We start from the raw sequence: 19624 nt of genomic DNA, 5'->3' as shown, positions 1-19624 counted from the left end.
GTCCTCCCTTTACTGTTAGTTAATTAGGAAATCTAGAGGTGTGCTTGCATTAGCATTTTTAAAGGCACTACAATGCCCGGTCTCATACGTTACTCTGTTTCATAAAATCTGGGCTTGTCAGAACATTTATGTGAATAAGTTTAAAGTGTTGAATGGTGCTATCATATGCAATGCAGACAGATGTGGCTGAGCATGTGGGCAAAATAACCTATTTCCGCTTTGCTTCTATGCTTATGTTTGCTGCACTTAGGTTATAGTGTTGAGTTATTTTGTATGCAGAAAAGCTATTAAGTTTGTTGGAATCTTATGTACTCTTAGGGTGATAAACCATGTCTGTGTTGTAATGTAAACTTTGGCAAACAAAATGAACATCCCACAGCAGAGGGGGAAGTGGAGTTCCTGAATGCTATGCAGGAATTTATAAATAAAATAGGCTAGTGAAAACTTCCATGCACTGCACTGTAGCTTCCCTCTCTCTCTCTTTAAGACAATTTGGTCAGTGGGGTGGGGTGAAAGTTGATGACAGGGGAGGAGGTCTGCTTCATAGAAGGCGGGAGCCAAACCATAAAAAGTAGTTATGGGGAAAAAAAATGTGCTGCTTTCTCGCTGTCTTTCTGTCTGCCTCTGATCTTCCAGTAGTCAGTTTCTCAAATATGGAGAAGCATTCAGAGTGATATATTTCTGATTGTTTTACAAAAGTGGAACCACTTTAGCTTTTTGTCTTTTATTTCCAAATCAGCAGAAGAAAGAAACTGAAGGACAAGACAGTACCTTATCAACATATTTATTTTCTTCTAGTGTGTTGCTTTCTGGATTTTTTTCAAGGCAAGCTCTCTGTTTTTTAAATCTTTGCATGTTTTCCATTCCGTGCTTTCTAATACAATACCACAATGTCTACTTTAAAATCAAAGGCATCTTAGAAAAAATAAGATGCTTCACTTTAGTCGATTAAAATCAATAATAGTGTTCAAAACACTTAAGAATATTATTTTTGATGAGTGGCAACTGTGATTTCTGTGCAGTCCGTTCATATGAAGTACTGATACGTAGTAGGATAGTAGACAGACATGTCAGTTTATCCTGTACTCTCTATTTGTCAGACTTTCTTACTTCTAAATCTGTAACATAATTGTGTTTGAGAAGTTATTCTTAAACTAGCTATGATTTTATTTTCAAAAAATAATATATATACTTACAGCGATTAACATAATTTGTGGAAGTACGAGAACACTTCTTCTCCGTGTAAAGCACTATAACCATATTTAAAAAAGCAGTGTGTGTGCATGTTTTCTCAGAAATGTCAATGTCAAGCTTTAATGTATCTTTTTGACTGATGAATAAGGAATGCCAGGTATATTAAGCTATTCTGTGCAGTGACCTAGTAAGACTGGTAAACTTAATGACTTGCTCAGAGTTGTAGTGTTGATAGATACAGGTTGTAGGACACAAATTTATTTGCTGGATGTAGTTCACTCTGATTCCTGATCATAAAATACCTACAGTCAAACACGCGACATGTATACATATAAACTGTTCACTTATTCTGTTAAAGATTTCACAGAGAATGAACAACAGACACACATGCAGACGCGCTCATGCATACATATAAACTATTTGCTTATTGCATTATTGATGTCATAATGCCTGAATAGACCCGCACACAGACATGTATACATATAACTGTTTGCTTATTGTGTTATTGATGTCATAATGCCTGGACAATAGACACACACGTGTGTGTACACACTGACACATACATGAGTACACAAAAATACATGCAGACATGTATACATATAAATTGTTTGCTTATTGTGTTTTTGATGTCATAATGCCTAAACAATAGACACACACACACACACACACACACACACACACACACACACACACACACACACACACACACATATGTATACTTATAAACTGTTTGCTTACTGTGTTGTTGATGTAACAGTGCCTTTACAATAAAGAGACCTGCATGCATACACAAGCATATGGGCTGTGTTATTGATGTCACAATGCCTGCACAATACATACACACACTTAGACACATGCACGAGTAGAAACAAACACACACATGAAGGTTTATTTAACATTATCATAAAGCTCTTGATGGTAAAACATTTCCATTAACTGCAAATGCACAGACATGCAAACACAATAATACTTGCATTGCACGCACATACTCCCAGAACCCACAGACACATGCTTGCATACTGTTACATATTTAACCTGTTTATTAATCTACAGATGATACAAACAGCAACAACACTGCTTGATAAATTGTTGAAAACTACCTCTCGATTGTTGTTCATGCATTGGTCTCTTCAAGACTGGACTACTGCAATGTCTGCACCTCGGATTGCCTAGTATCAAACTAGACCATTTATAGTTTGTGCAAAATTCTGCAGCCAAGTTACTGACTGGTATGTCTTATTACCAACACACAGCACTTGTCCTGTATAGCCTTATTTACAATAGCTGGTTTTAGTGCATTTGTCTGTTCAGAATCTGGGTCCTGCTTTCTGAATGAGTAGATTACGCCCTATTGCTCTGCATGGGTTATGCGTTCAGTTTTGGGGGGGGTCTTCTAGCAGATCTGTTGGTTACCCTTGTGAATTCAGGATTTAAATCTTTTTGCTACCAAGCTCTGTGAATACCTTACCTGGCTAGTTTTTTATGGAAATTAGACATTTATTTGATTTAGCATACATTGGTACTGACTGAGTTAGCTTGGATTTTTATATTGTTTGTAACAAGTCTTGTTTTGATTGTTTCGATTGTTAAAAAGCACATTAATAAACCTGAATTTTGAGCATAAAATTGTTAATGACATAGATAATTTTATCAGTAATTGTTGGGTATTGTGACTGCACAAGAAAAAAACAAATGTACATCACTTAAATTTCGATGCAGACGAGCAGGCATTTAGCTGCAGCACAACAGTGCAGCTGATAGAAGACAGGCAGGTTTATCCTTAAAAGTTAAACGTGTACTACTTTGGCACATCCTTCTGTAACTAGTGCTGTGTGTTTGTGACAACTTCCTGAGCTGATATACAGTATAAACTTTAGTGCACAGTTTAGCATCTTTTAACATGACATGAGTTTTAAATTAGTCAGTCACCTGTGACTACATTATATTTTATTTCCCCAGTACATGTACTCCATTGTGCTGAAATATGAGAATGTCCACGCAGTAGTGTTTTTCCTTATTATATAAAAACATGACACTAATCAGTCCAAAAAATAATTCTCTAAATATCTCTTGAAACATCGGACAACTGTGTGTGTGTGTGTGTGTGTGTGTGTGTGTGTGTGTGTGTGTGTGTGTGTGTGTGTGAGAGAGAGAGAACTGGGCCAACTGTTCTCCAGAAGCATTATTATATCGCTTATGTTTTTATGCATTATACCATTTTGGAAGAGTATTTCATTACATTCTCTAACAGGTAACTGATCTTTTGTAATTGTACAGCTAATGGACATTGCTTTCTGTTCGGGACTGAATATTTATTTATTTTTTTTTACTTAATCACCTGTATGCTCAGGTAAGCACACATACAAACATCAATGACATCACACAGAAACATAGATTCTCTTAGCAAATATGAGAAGTGATAGCATCAATGGCCTGTCCCTTATTGATTCTACTAATTCTAGCACTTACTGGCTGCTTGACTGACTCTGAAAAGGAAATCTGTGCCATGCATTTTTAAACATGTTTTACTCATCATAGCAGTACATAGATGAGAACTTGTTTCTTATGCATGTTATCCTTTCAGAGAAAAAAATGCACCATTTCTTATTTATTAACTAATGTCTTATTTTCAGCATTATACAAAGTTGTACATAATGACATAGCATAGAAAAGTCTTCACTGTATTATGAGAACACATCAGTAATTGTTTCTATGTGTGATGGTTGTATAGTAGTTACACTCTTCTAGTTCTATCTGGTTGGGTTTTCTGGAATTTGGCTAGTCATCAGTAAGTTAAAGTTAGGGATAATTTTATTCACCCACTCAGTATATTTCTATGCATGGTGGAAGAGCTGTATCTTTTAACAGACAGTCTGTATTCTCAGAGCAGGCACTTGAACTGCCTTATGCATTCCTCATATACAGAATATAAGACACAGGAAGCTGTGTCTTGCACTGGGAAATAATACACAAACTGATTGTAGTCTTGACAATACTAATAGATGCTGACAAAATGCTTATAGATTAAATTAACCAATGTAATGCACATCATGAATTATCATCTGGATTTGATTATTAATGTCTTTCCACTAGTTAAACAGAATCGGGTCTGAAATAAGTTGCTTCCAGCTGCAACAAAGCTATTAATAAACTAATTTATCTCTAGCTTTGCAAAATGGGCTGCCACCTGTGGCATTACATTGGTCAATTTCTTAACTTTTGTCAGAATGTATGTTGGTACCATTACATCTCTCTGAGTAATCCTTAACACATGGCCAATAACAGAAGATGTTTAGGAAGTAATTTTGAGTTGACCTTCAGATAAAAGTATTTTTTCAGAAGTGTACATCACAGAACAGTATTGATCGTCCTCATACATATATCTGGTATGTGCGTAAACTGTAAAGTTTATGTATGCATAATTACTCAAAACTTGAATCATTTTTTGAAAGGCATTTAAATTCTGATACCTTTTTTGTTTGGATTAATTTCAAAGACCATTGTGCTACACAGAGAAGATTGCAAATATATACTACAAATAATCATTGCTGCCTTAAAATGAAAATCTGTTTAATTCAAATGTAATCCCCAGAGTTCCCATTTTCTTTGTAGAGTCTACATTGTTTGTTGGTAAATCTAATATAGTTTTTAGACTAGGACTTCTTTCTTTGTCCTTAGTTTGACAACTTCATTTTAGAATTATATAGTACAACACAGGTCCTGTCCTTTTCTTCAAGCTTTGGAACAGGGAAACCATGATGAAGCATAGATTTATTTTGATTTAGTTTTTATATGGACTTTGGGCTTTTTAAGTCTTTGGCTTGATCATGTAACAGAGATGATGTGCTCTTTTAAGCACATAGTTTTTCGTGATTTGTACAGAGTTAATCATATTAGCCTCACGGCAATCTATTACTGTGTTGTTTTGGTTTATGAAGAAATTTCTGAGTGCCACATGTTAACCTGCACCAGTAGTCAGCTAGAGCAATATGATAGGAGGAGAGGGACTAGGGAGACTATAGCACTAGCAGATTACAACAGATGATACTGTCCTTTAAAAGTAATTGAGTATTATAGTACTAGCAACATGCAACAGATGAGACATTCTTTAAATAAGCTTCAGTACTAAAGCACTAGCAGCATATATATAGATCGCATATAGTTTAAATGTTCTCGAGACTTCTGGTACTAGTAGCATATAGGATTTTATTTATTTGACATTTGTTAACAGGAATAGGCCATCTGAGCAAAAGCCTTTTTTCAGTGGAGGCCAGGGAAAAAGTTCCACAGTACAAGTAAGCAAGAAAAAATTACAAAATTATAGTTGAATACAGTGAAAAATATATAATAAAACAGTTAAGTAAATGTAGCTAAAGCTCCACACTACAATATAGTAAGATGCAGTATAACACTGAAGAAAAAACAGAGCAAAGAAATATACAATTAAACATTTGAACGAATTCACATAACACATTAGGTTATCTTCAGGGGGTAATTGTACAGTACAGAGCAGTTAAATGACTTATCGTAACAGGGAAGGGAGGAATAGAGAGGACAGTGATAGAGAAAGGGGCGAGTTCATGTGGGATGATTACAGAATCAAATCCATGTGCTATTAAGGTACCTTTTTTATTTATTATTTTTTATTTATGTAACATTTGTTAACCGGGAAAGTCAAACTGGCAACTAAGCCAATTTTTACCGGAGGCCCAGGGGGAAATGCTCCAGATGCATGTTTTTTTAACATGGGAGGAAACCAGAGTACCTGGAGAAAACCCACACGAATGCAGGGTAGACATGTTGACTCCAGACAGAAGGCACTCCAGCCGAGAATCGAACCAAAAAACCTCTTGCTTTGAGGCAACAATGCTACCGCTGCACCACTGCACCTTCTGTACTTTTTGAGAGTTTTCTTGAATTCGTGGATGTGGGAAATGTTTCTAAGGATCATGTTCTATGCAAGAGCAGGGAAGTAGCTGTAGAACAGCATATAACAGATGAGACATTCTTTAAATATTCTTGAGTACAACAGCACTAGCAGCATACAGCAAATAACACACAGTTCAAATGTTCTTAAGTGCTTCAGTACTTGCAGCATATAGTAAATAAATTCCTTAAAGGTTATTGAGCACTGTAGTGCTAGCAGCATACAACGGGTGAGACATTCTTTAAATATGCTTGAATACTATAGCCCTAGCAACATATAGCAGATGACTTGTAGTTTAAATGCTCTTGACTACAACTGTACTAGCAGCATATAGTAGATGACGCATTCTTTAAAACTATTTGATTATTGTAGTACTAGCAGCACAGAGCAGATGACCTGTTCTTTACAGGTATCCCAGTAGTACTGCATTGTCCTCATATATCGGTTGCGTAACTATAACTGATTAGAGATTGTACTATATACTGTACTGCAGTTTTGTTCTTTTATAACAAATGATAAGATATCTGTTTGCAACAATTCTATTTCAATCAAAAAGGGGAAAAACAGAAAAAAAAAGAGAAGAAAACATCAATCATTTCAACAAGTAACATTTAAATGTAAACAAAAAATTTAGGAGACAAGGCATGAGCAAATAATACTTTTACTTAGGTTCATAGGTGTGTACTAGGCTAATGGCCCTGCAGCCTTTACAAGCCTAGCCCATAGGATTACCCTGGCATCGTGCCACCCAACCTTAGTTCCCAGTCCCTCTGTCAAGCAGAGCCACTGGAGTGATCCCCGGGCTGAATTTTCTATTTCCCATCCACTCATCAAGATTTCTCTTGAAGAGGGTCAGTGAGGTGCTCTGTTTGATATGTATGGGAAGTCTATTCCATAGCATGGGCAGTCTCATCCACTATAACATAAAGTACAGACTTCATCAGAGTATGCAGTGTTCTCCACATTAATAGTTTAAATAGAAAAAATGGCCAATCACACATACCTTGGGCTCACATTCCATGAATAATTAATTAATTAGTTGAACAATGCCTAATGCTGTGATTCAGTTTAAAAATTCAAAATCACAATTTAATATAAAATTGTCGTTCACAACACCAAATTAGATTACTTAACATTACTTCTTATATTGACATAAGACAGTTTACAGCAGAAGCAGCTTTTGCATCCTGTTTTTCAGAAATATTCTACCTCCAACATTCTTATTTACCATTTAGGACTCACCATTTTATTGAAAGGGTACATTATGAATACCTTTGTTGCATTATGGATTTGAATGTCATTTAAATTACACACCTTAGAAGCAGAGATTTTAATTCAAATTTTAATGTATATTTCAAGGACCTTTTATGTCTATTTGGTGTTGTGAATGACAATTTTATATTAAATAGTGATTTTGAATTTTTAAACTGAATCAAAGCATTTGGCATTGTTCAACTAATTAATTATTCATAGCATGTGAGCCTAAGGTATTTGTGATTGGCCATTTTTTGTATTTAAACTGTTAATGGGGAGAACACTGCATACTCTGCAGTCAGTACTTTGTCATAGTGGATGAAAGCACTTAGTGTTATTTTAAACTTCAGTAAAACAATCTGAATATATCTTCATGTCTGGATTTCTCCATTTCAATGCTCATTTCTGATTACCCATCCATTGGTCGAAGTTGTGATTAAATAGGGATGGGGAGGAACACAACTTCACATGGATAGGAACCTTGTTTAAGAGTGAGTGCATTCTCTGAGAAACATATCCGTCTCTCCAGCATGTCCTATTTGTGTCAAAAACAAAATTTTCATTTAGTAGTCCTGATGCTGCTGTTTTTGCAGATGTGCAAAAGGTTCATCAAAACAAACCAAGATCCAGAGATACCTTGTATGCCAGGCAAGGGTCACTTCTTATAAGTATGTATGATACTGAGTATCAGTGAGACTGTCAGTGTAGGACATTGTGTTTATTCCCTGTATTCTTTTGTAAGGATCCTTTGTGGACATTCCAGTTGCTGCATTTGTCTGGTCAGGTACATACTGAAGTGGGCATTATACTCTATGATGGGTCTGATGAGAGGGTGAGTACAGTGGTGAGATGACCTCGCTGGACCTAAATGCCATCACCTTTTCTTACTACCTTGGACGCATGTTGATCAAAGCCTAGGTTACTGTCTACATGAGTTCCCAATCCCTGACTAGTGAATCAAATTTTACGGGTGTTTAATTGATGACATAGCTGAGTAGTAGATTTCCCAAAAGGTGCAATAATGCATTTCTTGGTAATGATTTTTAAGTCATGGATTTGGCACCAAGCATTTTTCTGTATTAGACTTTCCTGAAGGGTGTTTTCATCTTGGTGGATTTAGTGACTGCTCCCAGTTTGCAGTCACCTACAAACTTGGGCATCCCAAGGCCTTTAACATCAGATAAGCAGATTGCAAAGAGGAGTGGGCCCCTTTGTAGAGATGGACTCACCAGTTCTAATCTCCTGGATCCTATCAGCATGTTAAAAAGGGGGTTTATATCTAGTTCCATAAGTTTGCTGACAATGCCCAAGTGGATTATTTTATCAAATGCTTTAGCCAAATCTAGGTAGGGCAATATACACAGTTTTTCCCTTATAAATTGCCTTATTGACCATTAGAAAGAAGTCCATCAGATTCAGTAAACATGACCTTCCTTTGACAAAGCCAGACTAGGACAGATCCAGTGTCTGATGGTCTTGTGTCCTTGTTGATAATTTCCATAATAATTTGTTTCATGGATTTACAAATAAGACTACTCAGACTAATGAGTCTGTAGTTTCCAGGATCTGTTGAAGTTCCTCTCTTAGGAAGGGGGATGCCCACTGCAGTCCTCTATTCATGTGGCACAAAGCCTGTTTTAAGGGGTCCTGACAAGTCATATCTTAAACTATTCAGGAGACATTCTGTCAGGGTCCATTGAGGCTGTCTTCTTGGTTTTAGTGTGTGTGGCCAGTACAACCTTCTTAGCTATAGTTGGAGGGGTTATGTTTGAGGGTATTTTTGAGGGTGTGGTTGGGATGAGAGGGTGGTAAAGTTGGAACTGAATTTGTCCACTAATAGGTTTGCTATATTGCCAGGCTCAGTGAATGTGGTACTGTTACCAGCCAGTTCATCCCATTGCTGTGTACCACCCTTGAGGTTTCTGATATAGCTGTAGAAGACCTTATGGCCATGGTTATCATTTAACCTGGGAGGCAATCTTAGCCTCACATCTGGCTTTGCGTGACTTATTTGCCTTTTTACTTTGATGAGCAAGTTTCTATCTTTATGGGGATTACCCTTCCTGATTTTTTTTCTATAATTTTTCCTTTTTTAATATCCTGTTTAACTTAGGATGCCAAGAGGGCAGTTTGTTTCTAGGGCTAGTGCTGGGCTTGCTTCTGGTAGGTACAGCAGCATCTATACAGTTTTGATAAGGCTGTATAGAGTCTCTGAGAGCAATCCAGCAGAGGCTCCTGTGTTCTCTTAGTTTGTAAAAGTATGGAATTTTGAAAATCCTTCACTTAATAAAAGATAATTCACATTGGAATAGCTCCTAACTCTTACTGGTTTTAATGGGATTATGGAGATGATTTCGATTTTGAAGGAGACAGCTTTATGGTTGTACCTTACCATGGAGGATGAGACACTGGGGGATTCCATGTTCTCTCCCTTATTAATAAGTACAAGGCCCAGTATGTTGGATCCTCTAGTAGGCGTGGTCAAGGGTATTTGTATTTACAAAGACCAGAAATCTTTGTGCCTGAGATTTGAGTCCATGTAGGATTCCCAGTCTAAACAGGGGTAATTAAAGTCTCACATGAGTAGATTGTTGGGTTGTACATTGTCAGCAGTATGTCCAAGTTTGTATTGTGAGCTTCTTGGGACATGGAGGCTGAATATGATACGGAACAGGATTTTGTCTATGATGAACTGAACATGGAGGAATTTGAGCACATTATCCTGTTTGATCACCCTTGGACATCTCCTCCTTAGCCCTCGTCTGTAAAGCTGCTGGTCTAAAAGTGTGCAAAGCACTAAAACCTTGCAATGCTGGATTACTCTGTGCAACTTTAAACCATGTCTCCGTAACTGCAGAGATGTCTATATTCTTTAGTGTGAGGAGGGCATGGAGGGAGTGTAGTTTTTTTTGTTTAGGGTCCTGGCATTGAGCAATAACACCCTGAAGTTCAGTTGAGTTGATTCTGCTATGTCATTAGGTTTGGCGGTTTGGCATTGCCTAAAGAGGCATTAAGGTAGAGGGTGAAGTTTTAGCCAGTATTAGAAAGCCTAAAGGGGAGAGGTGCAGACCATCCTTGTCAAAGCAATGTGGTCTTTTAGCCATGTCCTCACTAGCTGATAAATATTGGATCCCCTTAGAATGACACCAGAAAGACAGCCAGTTTTTGAAAGCTATAATTTTTGGCTTATACTGTGTGCTAGGCTCATGCCGGCCTGAGACACACAGTCTGAAAGCTCCATAACATATCTCTCCACATAGTCCAGGAAGTACTATCTGAATGCCATCTGGTCATGCAGCATGTAACATAGGTGTTTATGTCTAATTTCATGAGTTTGTATACATTGACCGAGTGGGTTATTGTATCGAGTGCCTTGGCCAGGTCAAGGTAGTCATTATGCACCATTCTGACATTGTTCATTGCCTTGGTGACCTTTGTGAAGAAGTCTACCAGATTGTGTAGGCATGGTATTCCCTTGACAAAAACAATCTCAGTTAGATCCAATGTCTGGAGGTTTCCAATGTCATCAATTATTTCCAAGATAATTATTTTCCATAGTTATTTGCATATTTGACTAGTCAGACTAATGGGTGTGTAGTTTCTGGGGTCCATAGATGGCCCACCTATATGCAGAGGGATGACTGTTACAGATGTCCATTCATGTGGCACAATGTCTGACTGGAGGTTATGGTTAAACAGTGACTCCAGTTTCCTTATGGGTCATGTTCAGTGCTGTTTAGGAGCATACATGTATGTTATCAGGGCCCATTTATGTGGCGGTTTTGGCCTTAGAGTGTGTGTTTAGGACTTCTTCCCTAGTGAGGGTGAGTTACATTCAATGGTATTTCTTAATGGTTGACTTGGGGGGAGGCTAAAACTGGAACTGAATTTGTTGTCCAGTAGATTTTCTATATCATCCGGCTCCATGTAGGGGGCGCCATTCATAATTACCTCTGCACATTGTTGTGTAGAGCCTTTGAGGTTACAGACATAGCTAAAGAAAGTCTAGTAGTTATCCTTGCCTTGGGAGACCATTTTTATCTCAAAATTGGCTTTGATAGACCAGATTTGCTCTGAGTTTGTTTTCCAGATGAGTGGGACATACCTTGTGTGTGTGTGTGTGTGTGTGTGTGTGTGTGTGTGTGTGTGTGTATATATAGATATATATAGATATATATATATATATATATATATATATATATATATATATATATATATATTGTTTTATCAGTATGGATATACGAAAAGCCACTGGGTCAGCTACTATCTATAAGTAGTCTGTTTGAAGGTGGTCGGTAGCTACAGAGATTGGTTTTAGTTTCATTTGAAGTTTTCTTAAAGCAAAGGTGGAGACCAGGAGGAATAAGAATAAATGTGACTGCTTAGTAGAAGATAGACAGAGTTAGAGTGGTGAATTGTTGTTATTTGTAAGAGATAGTAATGTATAAAGAAGGAATTGAGCTGAGGTATTATTGAGTCAGTATTGTTAGAAGTAGAAGGATAAAGTGTGGTGGGTTGGGCCTTGTAGCTAAGGAGAGCACACAACTGGTTTAGGCAGGGTAATCTAATGGTCACATGAATGGACAGTGAACAAGTATGCTAGCAGTCCATGGAGTGCAAGGACTTCTACTCCCTTGTTGGATGTCATCACCACTGCCCAGCACAGAGCAGTCAATATCTGACAATTTTGTGTTAATACGAAGATCGTATGCTCACGGTGAACATGCTTACACTGTACAACAACAAATAATTCCAGTAGGCTGCTGTGCAGTGGTACAGCTTTTATATTGTGCTAATACAGGGCCTTGGTCAGGTGCACTGGATGTAAAAAGCCAAGGTATAAGGATCATGTGCCTATGGCTACATTGTATCTGTAATCTCCTGAGAGATATAAGGATTATATGTCTATGACTACACTGTATCTGTAATCTCCTGACATAAAAAGTAAGACTATTACTGTGCATATGATATGCATGGTGCTAACATGAACCAAGACTGCATGCAGGAGGGATGCAAGACCAGAGCCTTGTAATAAACATCTCCCAGTCAAGCTGTAGATCTTACAGGTATCAGTGTACCATTGCTATAGTCTCTGCCTCATCTCTCTAGGGTGCAGTGTTCATTCTTGGGCTCCTTTCACTGCCTGTTTCAAGTCTGCTTGTTCATCCAATCTTTGTATGTCGTCGGTAAGAACTTGGCCTTACACTTCAAGGCTCTATGGTATAGATGAAGGCCAGAGTTTGACTGTGGTTGAGTTGGAATTGATAAAGTAGCTGCTGGAAATCTGCTGTCTGAGGCTCGAGTAATGTGAGTTGGGCATGGGTTGTGGTGAATGTTACCGCTAAGTATTATGGATTTGGAGGCATGATGGTACCGGTATATTTTGAAACATGAGTTTCTTTATAATTTCATCTCAATCACTGTAGTCACAATGCATAGCAACCACAGGTCATAACTTTTGAATAACTGTGATACATATGATGCTGTATGTTCATTATAAGAATCTGTCTAGTACAGACATAGCTTCAAAAATTGCAGCATGCATGTACATACATAAAAAGCACCTGCCATTGGGATTGACCTTATGAAATATGTGAAGAAACCATTAGTAAAATTGACCATAATGATTTATTTAAATCTGTTTTTTTAATATATGTTTATATATGGAAAATGGTCATGGTAATGAATCACAGCTTGGGACAGCATTACAGGTGTTGTTTTAAGAAGAACGTGTACAGTAAATTTCTTTAAAAAATAACTTTTTATTTAGATGCTTCATATGCTTGCAAATATATTTTTTGCTGTTAAAGTTGGCAGTCTTACTGGCTGTTATACATTTAGTACTGTTTTATCATATGGCAGTCATCCCACTGTGTTTGACTATAGTGATCAGTTTTGTCTGTTGTGCATTACTACATAAAGTGGGCAATGTTGCCATTTAAAATAAAACTCCAGCCAAGAACATCAGAACTCTAAACATTAGAACTCTAATAAAACAATAATAACATGAACAACAGCAAGCAAAGCTTTTGGGCTTAGCCCTTCCTCAGTGCAACAATGAAATCAAAATTTACATTCCTGTTTTATACCCACTTAAAATCACATGACCACAACCTCATCACATGATAATTAATCATAATAATTACAATAATTATATAAACACAATTCTGAAATATTAAAATAGTGTGTGTATATATATATATATATATATATATATATATATATATATATATATATGCAAGTAAACCAAAAACCCAGGTTTTTTTTTTTTTTTTTTTGTCTGATGAAGCGGCAGTTACATGTCGTGAAAGCGCTTACAATAAACTGTGGATTTACTACTTGACCGAATGTTTTTTTGAACATTACTTCGATTGCAAGACTAGAACAACTTTGAACATTTGTTTCTTGGTACAGCAGAATTGTTTTTTCGTTGATTTAGTGCGTGGTTCTGTGAGTATTTGCACTACAATTTCATAAGACTATCAGCATTTGGCGTTTCCTTCTTAGGAATACGTAGAGACATATTTTTTGATAGTGCGAAGATCTGCAGTACGTACATTTTGGCTTCTTCCAACCTGGGTTTTTGGTTTACTTGCATTTACTTTTTGCTGGGATTTGGTCTTCAAGGAGGTTTCTGTTATATATATATATATATATATATATATGGGTCCCCTTCACATGGTTGACTTTTCAGAAAGTCGACTTTCATATGGCCGAGACCATATGATCGACTTTCGAAAAGCTGACCATGGGGAACCCCTATCTCCGTACAGTGTGAAATGGGAAAATTTTCTTTTCTGCACTGTAGTGCGATCTCAGAGTTGGTATATTTAAGTTACAGGGGGGTGGAGCCCTCCACAGGGGGTGCAGAAGGGCTTGACCCCTGTTAACAGTTGAAAGGTAAGTGTTTGGTGTGTGTTATGTGTTTATTTTACATGGTCGGCTTTTCGAAAGTCTTGGCCATATGAAAGTCGACTTTCAGTAGAGTCGACCATGTAAAGTAGACATATATATATATATATATATATATATATATATACATATATATATATATATATATATATATATATATATATATATATATATATATATATATATATATATATACACACATACATTTATGAATGTATACTTAGGTTTGCTGTAGACAAATACCCAGGAATTAATGCTGTCATTAGTTTGAAACCAATTTTAATAAGAAAGCAAATGCAGTATAAATGATGAAATATTTTATAGTGATGGTTGGTGGGATTTTTTTTTCAATTTTCTGTGTTGGAAAAGTTGACTCATTTCTAGCATGTCCTGCAAATTGTTCTTCTGGAAGGCAAACCACCTTCTTCCAAGGATTATGACTCCTCTGGTCTGACATGTTTCCCACTTGTGCAGTTCGTCAGGGCTTTCAGATCTTACAATTGTTATTTGTTAGCATAATGGCCCCACTGCCTGTTGCTCACCAGACTTTCTCTCAGGTAATTGTCACATTCTTCCCCATTTGCTGTGACATGAGACAACCAAGAAGAGCCAGAATTTATGCAGTTATCAGGACTTATTTTATTTCATATGGCCCAAAACCCATATTGCATGGCTAGTAACACACCCAGGGCTTAGCATACACAGGGAATCAGTGAAGGTAGATACTTACTAACTCTGTTTATATCACTTCTCAGGACATCTCTGCTCTCCTTGAAGCCAGTGCTCCCATGGGCTTTTTATATTCCACTGTAGATACAGTCATGGGATACTGGTACCCTAGTCATTCACTTCCATCACCCCTAAGGTGAGATAAGATTGCAATACCATGCCACTTTTCTCCTCACCCATGCCAGCAAGTGCCCAGGTGGCTAATCAAACTTTAGTAACATGGTTCACAGTCAGAGCTTTATGCCTCCGAGGCAATGGCTCTGACTGCTTAGAGATTCTTAAACCATTTTTCTTTTCTTACCACAGGAGTCCAAGGTTCTAGGACTGAGTGGAAAGCTAAGTCAACTGCTTTCCTTTTCTAGATTGTATTCAAGAATGAGAGCTGTGATAGTAATTTTCCCTATTCCAAAGTTGCCGTTTGCAATAACTACTGCTTTTAGTCACCCAGATGCTCCTGTCTTTCCATGGCCAAGAATAGCCTGTGACAGCCTTCTGCTGTATATGCTTTCTGTCACACTGTTTGTGTATGTCTTTTTTTAAACTCTTTATTTGGAACTGTTGCTGATTAGCAGATGTTTTAGGGGATGTCCAAGTACAAAACAGTCACATATATAGCCCCCTAGGCCTGCAGTAAAAATAGGCCACAATGTAATGAGACAGCCAGGCCATGAAAACTGAATGAATCATAGAATCTGAATCAACATAGTTCTCATTCTGATAACTGGTAAAGGAGAACTTTGACTTTCTGGCTTTAAATGCTGAAGTACTGTTTTGAAGCACACACGAGCAGAGGACATTTTCCAATGTGATGATAATCACAAGAGTTTCAAAAAAGTTGTGAACCCCATTGTTTGTAAGCATATGGAACCCAACAGAGGCAAAGTAAAATGGTGTCATACTCTGTAAATGGACCTTGCCAGCAAGTAAGTAGTTCTAGAAGTAGTGTTTTACAATCCACTAATCATACCGATGACAGTGCCTGAACTTGGCACACATTGTACAAAGTAGTGTAGCCTCAAAAAAGTTCAAGAAAACTCCTGAATTTGGGGATTTACAAGAATTCTGGTGGGGCACCATAGCCATTATATGTGTTGCAGTCATGATTGTCTGTGCTGATGACACGACACTGGTGCCTTTGTGGTGCACTAGTGCATAACATTTACATTTTTAAGCATTAACTCAGTTTCTTGTGTCAGAGATATAGTGTAACAAAATATTACATCACAATATGGTTGTCACTACAGAAGAGGTGGCCAAAAACAGATGTGTCTAATTTCAGGCCTGTAATTTTATCCACTTGCCTAGAAGTAAAAAAAGCAGTGTCTTTACAAAGTGTAATTAGAAAAGGTGAGGAAATGCTAAGGTGGGCTTCCATAACTTTTTAATTATATCAAGAAGTGGTGGAGGAAATGTGGTAGGAAAGGCAGCTACTTATGTGAAAGGAAGTTCAAGAAAATGGTAGATATAAGGATCCTGTAGGGTGGTTGAAGGTAACTGCATCAGGTTGTTGGGAAAAGGCTAAGGCCGAAAGGTCTGTTCAGGAGGATGGGACAGATGTTTGCATGAAGGTAGCAGACAGTTGTATCATTTGTATGCTTTGTGGAGTGCATTCAAACCTTAAGCATACTCTTAGCTTTTGGAAGTGGACAAAAAATAATGAGTAGGCTGTAGAAGAAGAATTCCTATTTAACACGTTCTTTTCTTTGTTTTCACAAAAAAAGCAAGGGAGCATGGTGCAAAAAAAGGAGATACTGCCAACCTAGCCAGCTGGAATTTTGTAAACATTTCTATGTCATTTGTCAATATTAATATGATTTATATAGAAATGTAACAAAAGCAGATAATGCCAGCCCAGCTGTCTGGAATTTAGTAAGTGGTCGTGTGTCACTTGTGAATATCAATGTGATTCATATGCCTGTGTTACAAATGTATTAGAACTGTATGTCATATTGTATAGACATGTGCTGAAGAAATATTTTTATACACTACTGTAACTGTTTAATAGGGGAGACCCAAACACAGGAGATTAACTTGCAAAACTTCAGAAGAATGGTTGAGGTTAAGTTACTTTATAGCTGGGCCATAAACAAAAGATTTTATCTCTCAGTTTCAGTGCAGTAACAGACACAATGTCTAGAACTAGAAGTATTTTGTATTGTCTTTATATGTGAAAGAATGTAAATTATTTTACAACTTCCACCATTTGCCAAAAGATCTAAGAAGGGCCCTTGTTTATGTATTTTCACAGGGAGATGCTAAATCCTAGTAGTTTCTAGCAATGGAGGTTTAGGTTGGCAACTAAAGTCTGGTGAGAAAAAGTCATGTTATCCTGTAAGCTAACCCAGCAGTAATATTTGATATTGGCTTAAGAAGTCTCAGAGAGAGAGAGAGAGAGAGAGAGCATTTTGTATTTGTCTTTGACCTGACAGCATCAGCTGGGAAAACACACTCACCACATCTGCCTTGCTTGCTCTGTAAGTAAGTTAACTAGGGTAGAGTAATTTCTTATTGATTCAGTAAGGAATATAGTAAAGATTAGTTTTGATGTTTTCTGCATTTATTTGAGACTGTCCTGCAATGTTGTTTTAAATATTTCCTGTGATTTTGAACTCTGATGTCACTGTGAATACATATTTAGTATTGTCTTGTTCTTTTATTATTTATTATTAAATATATTTAAACCGTTCAGTTGTGGCTGGTCTGTCTAGAGATATTTAAGCTCTTAGAGTACTTACATATCTATTTGGTGACACTGTGCAGGCCACTCCTAATAGCCTTGCTCTTGGTCAAACTACCTTTTGGATTAATAGTAACATTACACAATAAGATTGGACACCCATTGTTAAGGGCATTAAAGAAGCTGATAAGGAGTGGCTGGTGGCAGTCCAAACTACTTTATAGTTAGAGCAAAAGAGAGCATAGCTAGTAAACATGTGCCAGCCTTTCCCGTGTGTGTGTGTGTGTGTGTGTATGTGTTTGTGTATAAACAAATCCCAAAGTGTGTGTGTGTGCGTGTGTGTGTGTGTGTGTGTGTGTGTGTGTGTGTGTGTGTGTGTGTGTCAGTTAGCTACTTGGGCAGGGAAATGAAGCACTGGTTGGACAGAGAGGGCCCTGGAGGTTTTGGCTTGACCACTCAGCTAAGATCTCAACCCGATAGCTGTACCAGTGGGAAGTCTTATTGGGGATCTGGAGAAGAAGGGAGAAACCAGCCCCAGACTGACTGCGGTCTCTGTGTGCTCTTAAGAGAAATTGCACTTTACTGTGTGTGCACTTGTCATCTTCCCAGTATGTATGTCCCCCACTGTTGCCAGTGGTGAGGACTGAGGCTCCTTGATTACTGGGCTAGTGCTGGGGCATCACACATGGTAATATAAAAGGAAGGAATTCCTTGAAAATATATAGTGATCAGAGAAGATGCTGAAAATTAGTGATATATACTAGGCGCTAGGGTCATATTTATTACCAACAGTACTTGGTCATTTGTCAGCAGTGACTGTAGATACTGTTACAAGGTTGTTCCACATGATTTGAGGGGCCTATAGAGGTACTGCTACAGAAAGGTGTTCCCAGTGGTGCTTTGCACCTTGTCAATTATGCATTGCAGGTGAGCACAATGCCAGACTGCATAGTCTTGATGTCTAATATGTTCCTGATAGCTCATGCAGTCTGTGTATTCATCTTCTGGAAGATATGATCTTCACTAAATGTGCATACATGGGGGATTACATTGTGTTCTAAACAGTATCTTGAAGCCAGAATGATTCCTATGTGGGCAGATGCATGGAACAGAGTATTTTGATGACTGTACTTAATTTTATTTGACAGTTCTGCAGAAATGCCACAATATGCTGTGAACAAGAGTTAGTGGCACACATAATGCCTGCCTTGCATTTGGTGATGTGTTTTTTTACAGTGACTATTAAGCAGTCTATATGGTACACGTGTAAGGAAACCAGTAACTGACAGTCAGATGATACAACATGGTAATGGTATCAACTGTGATCCTGTTAATTTCATTATGTTGCCTTGCAAGATTTCCTCACGTAACAATATATTTTACCAACAAACAGAGATATGGCCTCTAATCTCCTTGGGCTGAATGTGCCAAAGTTTTCTTTGCCAGTGAAATAGATGTTACACAAATGTGCATGTTTATGTTTTTTGAACTACTTTCTGGTGTCCTGTCCATGCTTATATGTAGCTGTTTTGTGACACAAGCACTATGTGGATATTGCTGTGTACCTTTAGTTTAAAACCTGGTTTCGTCTGTGATATTTATCATACCTCATCTGATGCTGCTGTTATGATACCTGTAAATATGCTAAGCCATTGTCTGTTGCTTCGGGTTCCCATACTTATGCATCACAGTTCCTCATTCATCTTCTTTTGCCAAACAGTCATTTGAGGATATTCATTGTGGAGTCATGATGCCTGCATAATCAGTTCATCTCCTCAGCATGATACCTATTAACTCAGCTTGCCCCTTCCTGTACTGAAAGCCAGGGTCATTGCTTTTCATCAGATTTCACAACCTATGCAATTGTAGCTGAAAAGATACATGAAAGGTATCTTATCTGCATCACTGATCTATCATATGAGCATGGTCAT

The 19624-nt window shown here is 37.5% G+C and overlaps 1 protein-coding gene across 1 annotated transcript in view; it reads left to right on the top strand.

The window, feature by feature from the left end:
- Positions 1-591: 591 nt before the first annotated feature.
- The window catches only part of TBXA2R (thromboxane A2 receptor), a 254737-nt gene continuing 235704 nt past the window's right edge, over positions 592-19624 (top strand). The window contains exon 1 of the mRNA XM_044053863.1: positions 592-825. The gene's annotated coding sequence lies outside the window, so the exon portion shown is untranslated. The remainder of the gene's footprint in view (positions 826-19624) is intronic.

Source organism: Protopterus annectens, chromosome 13.part0 (genome assembly GCF_019279795.1).
Source record: "Protopterus annectens isolate FY-2018-M chromosome 13.part0, PAN1.0, whole genome shotgun sequence".
NCBI classification, from domain to species: Eukaryota; Metazoa; Chordata; order Ceratodontiformes; family Protopteridae; genus Protopterus; species Protopterus annectens.
This window is presented reverse-complemented; position numbering and strand designations above follow the sequence as displayed.